The sequence below is a fragment of the Lycorma delicatula genome, chromosome 3 (genome assembly GCF_047948215.1).
Source record: "Lycorma delicatula isolate Av1 chromosome 3, ASM4794821v1, whole genome shotgun sequence".
Taxonomy (NCBI): domain Eukaryota; kingdom Metazoa; phylum Arthropoda; class Insecta; order Hemiptera; family Fulgoridae; genus Lycorma; species Lycorma delicatula.
This window is the reverse complement of record NC_134457.1, coordinates 85,346,698-85,360,162: the sequence shown is the minus strand read 5'-3', so window position 1 is coordinate 85,360,162 and position 13,465 is coordinate 85,346,698. Positions and strand designations below refer to the sequence as shown.

Sequence of the window (13,465 nt, the reverse complement as noted above, 5' to 3'; positions counted from 1 at the left end):
AATTTTGTACTTATAATAATTGAAATTTGGACTTATTAAAATATTATATGAAAAATAAAAATTCTAATAATTCGTACTAATTGTTAAAAAAAAAAAAAATCATCTACTGGAGAAATTTATTAGATGTTTGCTAATACTGACACAATAATTTGCATTTTAAACAAAGTAATACAATCAATTAAAATTTTAAATAAATCATGTCGAATTCAAAATATTTGTTTAAATGAAATAAAATATTTTTAAACACATATCAGATCACTATTTACAAGGGATGTTCCAGCAAATTACCACAAATAGCATTATCTTAGAATTACGTAAAAAAAGGAAGAGGCTCCTGCTTCTTAAAAATAAATACGGTTAAGTCAAAATTAGTATACATTTTAGGTAAAAGACTAATTAAATACCAGTACAAAATGTATTTAATGCCTTTTCGCCTAAGATTACTTAGAGATGTTCCAACAAACAAATTTAATTATACACGGTCATAAAACCGTCCTCTCTAAAAGTAACTAGTTCAATATCTTTTAATGTTATTTTTACCTACGAAGCGCTAAACTAAACTTTTTTTCAGATCGGTGCATAATTATACTTTACTCAGACCATGTCAAGATGAAAAAGTAAGCTATTCTACGGAAAAATAGGAACAGTTCCAGCTTTTGCTAGGCAAAATCAAGGGAAACTGCAGGAGTTTCTTGATCAAAGCAGCATAAAAAAAGTAGTTAAAGCCAATATTAAAAAAGGAAGAAATCATTAAACGGTATTATAGCAAATAATTATTACAATACTTAATTAAAATTAATAAAATCACTAAAAAATATAACTTTGAAGACGTACGAAAACAATTTATTTCCAGCAATTTATAAATAAGAGCAGGTATTTGTACATATTCACGATCAAGGAAAATTCAGGATTTATTTTTAATTAACAAATGTAACTGATCGATAAAGTACTGGCTTTGTAAAAAAAAAAATCATCTAATTATAAAAAAATTGGAAGTTTTTAAACGGATCAGTAATCTATCAAAAATAGACAAGCATAATTTTTTCTACAAGGCCGTGATAAATTAATCAAAGATAGTTTTATTTTCCGTTTTCATAAAATTGAACACGGATATTTTAAGAAATACATATTACTTTCTTTTTTTTTTTTAACAAAAAAGAAAAGATATCGGCCGACCATTATTTAATATCGCCAAATTAAATAATGGCAGTTTTTTTAATGCTCAAAATGCTTTTTAACATTTTGGAGAAGCTCCAATAAGTAATATTCTATTTCAAACAGGAATACACGTAAGCGTAATAAATACCCTATTTAATAATAATGATATATTTAGCATTTCATTAAGACGATTCAAAGCAAAAATTACGTTATGAATTTATCCTAAACGAAATCGAACCGGCTGATCAAAAAGAAATTAACATCTGGCTAAAATTATCAAACGACGGCAACAGTAGTACTTTTCTATCATTCCACACAATAAACAATGTAGCATCGACTCGCGAAACACGATGCAACAGTTTTATCGGTACAAAAACTAGATTCAGTGCAGTAATTACAATCCGTACAACGAATGATTTTTTTTTTAACTGATGAATAATTTTGTATCCTTATAATAATCGTATGTTCTTCTAAAGTTTTATTGTTACTCGATTCAAAGTTATGTCCATTGTCAACCGGCTCGGCTGTACGATCGGTTGTTGACTCCAATGATAATAGTTACCAGCAACTAGATTTTAACGTGAATATCGGATATTCACCCGAATCGACCCTTACCGATTCGCGTGACCAGCAGAGATAAGATTTTGATGTTGTAGCCTTTCATGAACTTCGAGTAAAAATCTCCGGATAAAAATCCTTTGCTTTCAAACCCCGTAGAAAAGAAGAGAATAGATACACTTAGTATGCTGTCTGTTTACTGAACTTCGATCGGCAAGTTCGATCTTACTTCCCGTCGGCATCTATTGCCGACGAAAGAATGGCATTAAAGGTTAGCAGGAGAATACCTGTCAGGCGCCTACCGTAACTAAACCGATATTATATTAATTATGATGTTTATATTAACTACGATAACGCAATTGAGGCGATTCGAGAGCCGTAATGACATGAATATCTGGAGCTAAGTGCAAGTTCTTAGTCTGCCTTACTGTCGTTCCACGGGAATCTCCCCAAAGATACCAAATTATAATACAAACTAATTTTAAAATTAGTTTTTCTATTTTGTTTAAATATGGGTGTACTCTCGATCAAAATTAAAAAAAGTAAATTTCTATTCATTTTACTTTTTTTATAACAAAACGTGATCACGATTGTAAATCCCAAAAATAACTAATATTATTGCATTAAGTACGAAAATCTGTTATTTTATTGTTAATATTTTTTTTTTACTTCATATTAATAAATTATACCTTCTGTACTTTTTCCATGGGACTTTATTTCTCATATTTGAATTATTTTTTTTCTGTTTAAATATTTGTAATAATATTAATTGCTTGCTACGTACTCGATTCCTCCAGAATAAGGGACTGTTTACCTGTTTTAACAAGTGAACACGGTAAAATAGCCATTTAGTTAACATTAGTTCTGTTAACAATAGATTAAAAACCCATTAAAAAGATAATACTGTCTGTCAATCAACAACCCTAATGTTTTTTTGTAGTAAATATTACTTCAAAACACGTAGCATTAAACAAAAGTTATGAAAATGAAAGAATAAACAGAACAAAAGGCTAAAACTCCGGCAAAAATCGAAGACGAGACCGGCTAATTATAAAATTTGTATTATTAAATAGTCGATTGATTCGTATTAAATTACAAAGATGTTTGGGTATTTCTGAGCGCCATCACCGAATCGGGGACTTTTAAGCAACTACATCCTTTATTCGTAAATCAACTTCATCCTTTATCTGTCGAATTTATAACTCGACAAGATAACGGTGGCAAGAAGTATTGAGATACCGAAAATTTAAAAAGTAACTGGTCTGCTTTTGAACAAGTGAAAGTCGGCACAAAAAGCAAACGTTGCCATCGGAGCCACGATGACCTTTAACACCGAAGTACAATATATAAATACAGCTATTTCGTGGATATACAACTAAGCGATTCATTAAACAAAAAAATTAAGAAATTAAAAACTTTTTCAGCATAAAAATATTTTTGAAAACAATTAGTTTCGGAAAATAACAATGGATAAGGCAGTTTTTTACTGCAGCCGAAAGAACATAAAAATGCTGATTCTTACAATTACAAATATTATTTAAAAACCATTTTCTGTTTCTTAAGATTGAATTATCTGACAAACTGAAATTGTTCGAGATGTAAAAGGGTTTTCTTTTACAGTCTTATTACATACAGATGCTTTCAAACATTGTTAGAAAAGTTTGGATAGTTTGATTATGATAACCAATGATATAATTAGATACGCTTATGTAGGCTTATAACCAGTACACCATCTATTATAAATGAGATTTTATTTTTCTCTTTATGGGCAATTTGCTCTTCCCCAAAATAGCCTATAGTCTCACTGTACTTTATTTTTAAGCTGCTTAATAAATGTGTTTATTTTATTCTAATCCCGTTCGGCAACCTAAAGCTTAACGGCCGAAATAGACACGCTCCTCCTTTTTGTTTTCTGTAGACGATGAAAAATGAATTTAAATCGTATTTGTCGTTAAGGATAGCAAAGAAAAATGTTATTAAAGTAAACCTTTTCTATAATTTTTACTTAAAATTATAGATAATCGGAGTAAAAATTAATATACAACAATTTAATAGGGATTAAAAGAACTGAAAATAAAATCGCTATATTCTTTTCTACTTGGGTTGTTTTATTTATAATTTTTGTAACATATTTTATTTTTATTAGAAAAAAGGATATTACCAAAATTCTACATTTTTTTCTTAATTGGAAAACCCCGTTGACAAGAAAAACAATGGAGAGAAAGAATCCTGTATATCGATAAAAATAAGAAAGTCGCGCTGAGAAATAAAATAGAGAGATTGCTAACGAAATCGAGTAACCCCAATTTTAATTATTACATCATATTAAAATATATAAATGAATGAAGAACATTTCACAGTGATAATTAATTATATTAATTTTACAACTAGTCTTTTTTCTCTTTGTTTCTTCACTTTTCTTTTTATAGATTTTTTCTCTTTTTCGGATTAAAGAAAAGAAATTCGTATTACTTTTCTACAGAATTTATATTATAAAATTATATTATATGACCAGTTCATATTAATTGTTACACATAAATCGATTTATAAAAATAGGACCAGTTCACATTAAAACACATCTTATTCAAATTAGAGAAGGCGTTCCTGAAAGAAAAAAAAATCAGTGAAGGGACAGAAAGTAATACATAACCCGAACACTACCCACCTATTAAAGTACTCGGGTAAAACAAAATTACCGTCTATTGATTAGTTACATCGATTTAGTGATATTTTTTATTTTATTAGCGTAAGCATAAACGAATCATATATATTTTTCATAGGACTCGAATGATGCAAAAGCTATATCTCAGAACAAGGAGAACGTATGGTATTTAAACAGACTCCTACAAGAAAGACTAAGACTGAACACGTCTTCGCCTCCCGACACTTTACCTACTATAGTTTTAACACATCAGCACAGAAATTTTTTTCACAACATTACTGCAATTCATCACAGTAATCGCAGCAGAACTGTGGGCTTAAAAGAGAAACGTTCATTAAATCTAATATTCATCACTCGAATTCATATACTCGACTCTTGACAGCATCGATCGTTTCTCAAATTTTACTCCAAAGATGAGTTTTTCGGTTCACATCGAACTACTTTAAACTAATTTCGAAAGGCGGTGTCGTGAAACAGATATCCTCTAAGAAGTTAAAACCTTGACCGTATTTTGTTCCTGATTTTATAAATTACTTACCCCTTAGTATAACTTACTTTATAATTTTAAAAGCGAATTATATGAATTATTTGAGATGTTTAGCAAAAAAAGCAAGTCGTTTCAAATAACGTAACCAAATGGTTTCACTCCGATCAACTTAACATAAATTTATCAAAGACTAATTAAACATACTTTATAACATCAAATCCCACGTCGTTGGGCTACTTTCTTATTTTAATATTTACTCTTCGATTGTACATAATCAACTGAGTTTTTCGATGAAACAATATACTCGTAAATTTATCTTTGAACATAAATATTTAAAATAGTTTGTAGAGTGCGATTTATCGTTAAAAATTCGATGATGTTTACCACACTATGAATCACATAATTATGCCCACGTGTTCTCGATTTTACGCTACGGATAAATTTTCTCGCTATACATGCATTAAGAGCCCAAAAACTGATAATGTATATCGTGTAAAAAAGACACCTAAACGTCTTTACAAAAAGGTTTTTAAGCCAGAAAATAATACTAACCAGAATTTAAAATTTACCCTTTCACGAATATGTCGTAAGGGCAACGGAGTCAAAATTCCACAATTACTAAACGTGAAATAGTTAACTCTTACTACCATAATCATAGTGCCAACTTTTATGAATACGCTTCTGATCATGCTTCGAATAATATATTTGAATTCCTGTTTGGATTTAAGATAAGTTCAAAACGTTATGTTTAAAATAAAAGTAGCGGTTGCAATCCCAGTTGGTCTACTACGTAAAAGAATTTTAAGAACAAAGACAATAACGAGTTTTCATATATTGCTTCTTATTATTATATATAAATATATTTTTTCAACCAATAAATACAATAATTGATGTTTAATTAGATATTGTTGTTCTATATTTACTTTATGTTTTGTATGGGACAGAAACATACATGTTAATAAATATTTTTAGTTCAAAATAAGTAAATAAACTTACGGGTAGAACATTCTTTTCTTTAAAATAATTAAAACGGGTTCAAAGGTAACGATGAAAATTGAATCGATTAATTTATATGTTATTTTATTTTTGTTTAATATGAGTTTTTATTAAAATCTGCCTATAACAAAAAGCGAATGAACAAAATAATCCAAAGATCGATAAAACATGTATTCCGAATAATTCCATCTCCAATAACAAAAAAGCGCAATAATTTTTTTAATGGGCGATTTTCGTTCTAATCTTTCAGTTTCCTTACTCTACTATGATATCCGTTTTGATCTCTAAATTGAAATATCACAAATAATCTCCAAATCACTTTCCACCTATTCATATAAAACTGATCATTTATCTGTATACACCGTTAAGTCATAACACGCTTTATTTATTTTATCTATTACTTTTAATACAAATCCGAAGAATATCTGCTCGTTAACTCAATTTGAACCAGATAGTCAATTTTTCTGAACAAATATATACATTCAAGAACGGCTGAACCGAAATTTCAATTAACTGGCGATGAAATTTTCTTAACGGTTACTGAAATCTTAGACTTCACCTCGGCTAAAATTAAAACATTCTAATTCTTGGCGATAAATATTTTTTCTATTTTTTTTTTATTTACTTCCTTGGTCCTTGTTCTTGATCCGCAAATTTAATAACTAATTTATAATAATAATTACAACAACAAAAAAACCGTAAGAAAATGTCCTTGAACATGTTTACTAGGAACGCCGATCCCTTAATGGCGGTAACGACTTTTATGATTTACAAAACTAACTGAGATTGCATTCTAGCAAAAAATTTCGGGGAATAAAAACATAATAGAATTTGAAAAAAAATTTTTTATTTCGATATACATTTTAAGAAAATATTCGAAAGATAACACTAAGTACTAAAAATTTTTTTAAGATTCTAAATGAAGGACAACATCCTTTCTCTGAGAATTCTTTTTACTTACTAGTCGAAAGTACGGTTCGGAAGTTTTAAAGGATGACAATTGAAGCGAACAGAATATTAAAAAACTTACATAGATAAAGAAAAATATAATTTTAATTTCATGACTCCCTCCCACTCCACTGAAAATTTTTTTTTTTACGTTAGGAACACATTTTAATAAAAGATTTCGGAAGACAAAAATTTAAGCGTATTATGGCTTACAACAAATTCTATACGAAACACATATTCAAGATTTTGAGCGACGGGGTTCATTTATTAAATAGTACTGGTATCCGGAAGAACGCCAGGTAATTTAACTAGCAACCGGAACACGTCTCTTAATTCATTATACAGTAAGTCTGAACACCATCCGCTAGACAGATGGCAGAAAACAAAACAATCATTCTCATTCGAACAAAGACATTCGTCAGTTTCGACGAGTTATAATACTGTAGTTAAGTATATTTGAGTTGTACTTGCTTTTTACATATTATTAAGCCCCAGTTATAATCCTGAAAAGCCCATAAATATAAAACAACCCTATTTTTTAAGAAATGGCGTGTGTAAATAAATAGAATTATATTTACAAATCAGCGCGCACGCATGCAACATACATCCACTTCCGTCAAATAGGAAAACAGAACTATTTTTCAATTACACAGCGTATACATCGGCCAACGAGTTCACACACTTCTTTATTACGCTTTTATTAACCCATTTTTATTTTGCTTCTACTGCCCTTTTTAGTAAACATTTGACCGTCTAAAAGATTTTCTGACAGGTTTATTTAAAATTACACGATATAATATTATTATATAAATTATACGATATAATAATTAGTTAATTTTAGTAGCGACTATTCTATGACAAACATTATCCAGTAATATACGTGTCACAGTTCACGCAGATTTCATTAACTAACTGTTCTACTGTTACGAGTTTATATAAATTACGATATGTACATACTAAGATAATGAACAGAAAATACTCTTTCTATCTAAATTATGCACTTATTTTAATATCCCGTAACGCACTGTACATCATAAGAGAGAGGTTTAAGGGATGTCCACTCCCCTCCCTAAAACACGGTTTGGATCCGGCTCTGTACGGCAAAAGTTATAAATCGTTTCTCCATCGTTTTCAATTCATAGCTCTAACATACCCGATCTTAAATTCCACTACTCGGTGAGAAAAAATACAACATTTTGGTTTTTCTTTCTTTTTTTTTCAAATATCTAATTACTTTAACGGCCACAAACAAATAGATGGCGGTTGGTTACAGCTACAGATGCAATAACTAACAAAAACAAGAAGACTTCACGGATTTGATATTTTCATTATGCCCTGGAGATAATTTATTCCCTGCTATCGCTTAATACTTCCTCCACCACTGAACTGTTTTCCCCTCCCCCTGCTCGATTGATTTTTCTCCCTAGCGAGACAAGTCTGAATACAACGTAGAGCACAGAAAGTTAGTTGTTGAATGTATAAGCGCACACAATCACGCGCACGATACTCACCAGCTCACTACATACATACTTGTGCAAAGTAAACCCGTACGGACGGACAGTTGAAATACACATTACGCATGAGTACTGTTTTTTTATTTCATATAGACTCCTTTCGCAAGAGCTCATCATTCTTTTTTAATACTTGTATTTGATCAATCGCAATTTTAAACAACGTAAGAAAAAATATGTCTGCTTCACTAAAGTACCGCTATCTATTACATTAAACAGCAACAAAATACTAATCTGCATAAAGCCAACACTCATAATCCTTTACACATACCAAATATAACTTTAATAGCTGTTAGAAAAAAGTTAAATTAACCAATAAAAAGAACGAGTATATATTATCAATCATTACACTAATAGAATGCAATAAAAAAAAGTTAAAAACAAATTACGCACCCAATTTTAGTTTTATGTAGCGACATACAATTATATACAACAGTTTCTCATATTTAAGAATAAAAATTATTTACTATTCTTAAATGATGATCAATATTTTTAAAGCCCAATTCTCAACTGTTTAATATTACACATTAATTATTTAAGTGTTATACTTTTAATGTTATACATTAATAAATACGTTAATTAAAATTAATTATTTCACACTACAAATTAATTCAAAAAATTACTGAAAAAACGTAACCCTATTTCACACTACAAATTAATTCAAAAAATTACTGAAAAAACGTAGCCCTAACCCACAAAATTGCAATCCCTATACAGTGAAAATAACAGTGGGGAAATTAATGGTTTTCAAATACAGATACCACGAGAATTTATGTCATAATTTCTATATTTCTATATGAATCAAAATCCGAAATCATCTCAAATCTATCTGTTCATTTACATAATATTTCATTAATGCTGTTCAAATGAACTTTTAAATAATGCTGTTTGCTTTATTTGTCTAGTTATGTAATCCTGTATTTAACTCTTCCTACAGTATTCCCAAACAAATGGCAGAATGATTCCAATTATCTTCCTTTTACAGGAAGATAACCTTACTGTAAAAACATAACCTTACCACAACTCCAAGTTGATGGAGTGGTAGGCGGGAAAGAGAAATATTTTGTGCTAAAATTGTTTACTTTTTCAGGCAGGTCAATTCAATTGTTCACTGTCATTTCAATTCAATTGTGGTCTACAATAACCATACAGTTAATCATCAGAAACTCTAATCAAGAAAATGATAAAACTTTATCAAGTTTAATACAAAAAATAATGCTAATATCACAATGGACTGGTTATGCAATAACTTTATAAAAATAAATTTAATTGTTTATAACACAGTAGATAGGCAATCAAAATTTAAAACGTAACTAATAAATTACACTATGAATAATATAACAATGAAAAATCTTAAGTTTTTTGTTATTTCCAGATGACAGATGATTAAAAATAATCAATTTATTTTTAAATTACACATGCCATGATCATAAATAACATGCTGATAACTTTTTAATTAAATTTATCTTTTTTTTTGCATTTATGTATCAATAATCCATAAAACTTTCCAATTTAATAATTAAATCATAACATAATCTAAAACATCTACCATATTATTTGTATCTAGTGCAGGAAATTTGTTTTTGGATACCTGACTATTTAATTCATAAGTGATACTATTTTCACTTTAAAAGTAATTTTTTTTTTTAGTCACATAAATCACAATGTACAACAGATTAAGATAAACACTATTAAATAAATAATTATTTAATTAAAAATATTTATCGAGAACATCCTTCTTAAAGATAATCAATCAATTAAGCAAATTTCAAATAAATATTATCATATCACAATTTAAGATTAAAATGATAGTTGAACAAAAAAAGGTGGTATCATGATTAAAACATGGTTAATACTAGATTAAAACAATCTTTTTTTATAACTGACATTTACAGGCCACCATGAGGCATTATAATCCAAAAATGAACACCATCATTAGCCAAATTAACAAAAAAAATTGATACAAAAAATTAAATCAAAACCATCATTAATTTTTGTAATTTGTTTTCTGAAGTTATATGAATTAGCGTAGACCCTATCTATACTGCAGAACCGTGATGCAGAGTTATTCACTGTACAAAAAACATATCAAAACAAATGTGAAAAACCACTAAAGAAATCGAAGTTGAAAAAATACATATCAAACACAAATAATTAAAGATCATCAATCAAGATATATGTAACAACTTTCTTTTTTATATACAATGCAAAAAAATCACATTAAAACTCTACTACATTACACCTTTCTTTAAACAGAAACTTTCTGCAGAATGAGATACTTAACACTTTGACTCCTAGGGGTATATTTGGTAAATCTTCCACAGAACCTAGAACCCAAACTCGTTTTTTTATTGCCAGGGACCAGAGGAACAGATTGAACAATTTAAAACAATGCTAACTGTGTCACTGCTAGATACACAATCCGTTGAAGTGTACCTGGGTATCCAGGATATACTCATGGCTGGCAGTGAACGTTTACTGTGTATCTGTGAGATACTCACAGGAGTCAAAGTGTTAATTAGTGCCCTATAAATACTTACTTAATTAAATAATAGTATAATTTGATATACTACTGTTCATAAAAATAAACAAGCATCTAAGTTTTAAAATGTTAAAATCAACTTCCAAAACGTTTACAAACAAACATATGGTAACCAAATTAATCATTCATTATAAAATCCAATTTTATAAAGTATAAAAATACATTATATGTATTGTAGGTATAAAATACATTATAGGTATACTGACATGGTGGCAAGGTAATATAAAAAGTTTAACCAGCCAAAGCAGTATGGAATATTCAAAATAGAATATTCTAAAACATTTTTATTTTTAAATACATTATTGATTTTATTTATTTCTTAAATATTAAATAAAATCAATAATTACTCAATTGCAGAAAAACAACTTAAGATAATATTCCATAACCTTTTTATGGTTTACTAAATACATAATCTAGGCCTTTATAAAGAAATTACTGTAATAAATTAAAAAAAAAAGATAATCCTCAAATACATTCCATTCAGTCGATCTGTACTTAAATTACATACAAGTAAAAAAATAAATAAATTTCTAATCTCAAAAACTGCATTAATTCCTAAATCTTATTTAAAAAAATAATTTTGATATTCTAAAGTAAGTCAAAAATAAAAATTTTAATAAAAACTGATGCATTAACAATAAATAACATTAACTTTTAACCATCTTCAAAATACAATTACAAAAACTGGCCTTTAAAAGAAAAATTTACTCAAAAATTAAGAAAAATCTAACTAAAGTGAGTCTTACATTTAAATGGATAAAAGTAATTTTGTAAATATCAACTTGGAATCAAACTGAAAATAATAAAGGTTAAAGGATAGAAATTAAATAAATGGACCACTTTACAAGTCATCCATTTCAGTAGTAGCTTTGCTTTGTTAGCTAGATGCTTATATTAAAAGAAAGAAAACAAACACTGTTACATTTATTAGGTTAACTGTAATAAAACTGTAACATTAACTTATTGAAAATAACATGGAATAATTATTAAATAAAAAACAATTCATTTATCATGGATCAGTATTGTGTTCAAGGGTTAAAAAAGAATACCAGTTAATTTATAAAAAAAGGGAGTTGAAATAGTTATTTCTATAAAACAACTGCACTTACCATTTATGTCAATAAACATGTAAGCAAGACTTTAATAACTTAAGTGGGCACAAACATAAACAAATTAAATCAAACAAATGTCTTAAAATTGCAAACTATAAATGTATAAGTGTTTCTACTTGATTTCACTAAACTAACCTAACCTTGTCTGGAAATAAATATTAACAGCCTAATTTTATAATCGAAATGATGAAAAAAATATTTTTAAACAGTTACCATTGAATTTAGAATTTACTGAAAAACATACTGAGTAGGCATATGGCAAATTAGCTTTTACTCCAGATACTTTTTCAACTGTTCAAATAAATTTAGGAATTTACTCACTGCCAGCAATAACGCATCTACCACTCAATTATCATTGAAAAATTACTTAAGTACTGTATTTAATTTCATGTACTGTTATAAAAATAATTAGATACATAATAATCAAAATACATGACAGCTCAAGATTTTCATAATGTTTATGTTCGTACATAACCATGAGGTGCTGCTAACGTACAGTAGTTAAAAATTAAACACTACTACCGAAATTTTTTTTACATACAAGTCACCAAGCAGAACCATAATGACAAGTACAGACACTAATTATTACGTTCTGTGTCCTAAATAAGTTACTTTCACAAAATTTAAAAGGTTACATAAGAAGATTCATGCAAATTAAACTGAGTCTTCTTACAACATCAATACTCAAAGAGTTAAGATTATTTTAAATATGTTGTTTCATATTAGTATTAATAGTTTTAAGAGGCCATCAGTCTGGGAGCCTGGAGATCAAACTGATGTGGCTTCCCGACGTATCACTTAGCATGACACCTTTTATTCACACAACATTCTTTGTAGATTAACCTCACTAATAAATGAGCCCCGTATTTAGAACCTACATAAAATGGGGAATTTTTTGATACCCAACAAGCAATACTTTTTATTAAATTACAAAACATACCTGGGGGGTCAATCAAGGACGTTCCCAATTTGTTAACTGGCTGACAAATCGATTACAAAAGTACCGACAAGGTGTTGTTGATTGTGGCATTTATCCAAAAACACTGTTTAACACACTCAAACTGAGACCAGCATAACATCATTAACCCAACTAGAAATAACAATAACTGATAATTATCACTATTAATTAGTACTAAATACCGATCAAAAAATTTACGTTCACGCAAAAATTAACAACTGATTCAATATGGCGTGGCCTTGTTTTTCTCTCATTCTCTCCTGTTCACTCTTCCTATTCGCTCTCACTCGCACACGCTCTCGCTCTTGCATGCTACGGGGTCTCCTTGTGCAGTACAAGGATTCCGTACACATGAAAATGACAATAAACAAATGCACGTGACCCTTACTGTCCTCTCGATTGGCGGCCAGACTCAGCCCCGCCACTTGTCAATTGTTCGAACAGTGAACCCAGACGCACGATGACGCAAACAAAACTACCAAAAAAAATATTAAGGTAAAAGATAACTTTTTTACGAAAAATAAACTAATTAT

At 28.9% G+C, this 13,465-nt stretch overlaps 1 protein-coding gene across 4 annotated transcripts in view; it reads right to left on the bottom strand.

Annotated features, from left to right (window-relative positions):
* The window catches only part of simj (transcriptional repressor p66-beta simjang), a 93,776-nt gene extending 80,610 nt beyond the window's left edge, over positions 1-13,166 (bottom strand). Inside the window, exon 1 of one of the 4 annotated variants that reach the window (XM_075360115.1) lies at positions 12,915-13,166. The gene's annotated coding sequence lies outside the window, so the exon portion shown is untranslated. The remainder of the gene's footprint in view (positions 1-12,914) is intronic. The other 3 variants (XM_075360116.1, XM_075360118.1, XM_075360119.1) reach the window with 3 other exon arrangements.
* Positions 13,167-13,465: the final 299 nt, after the last annotated feature.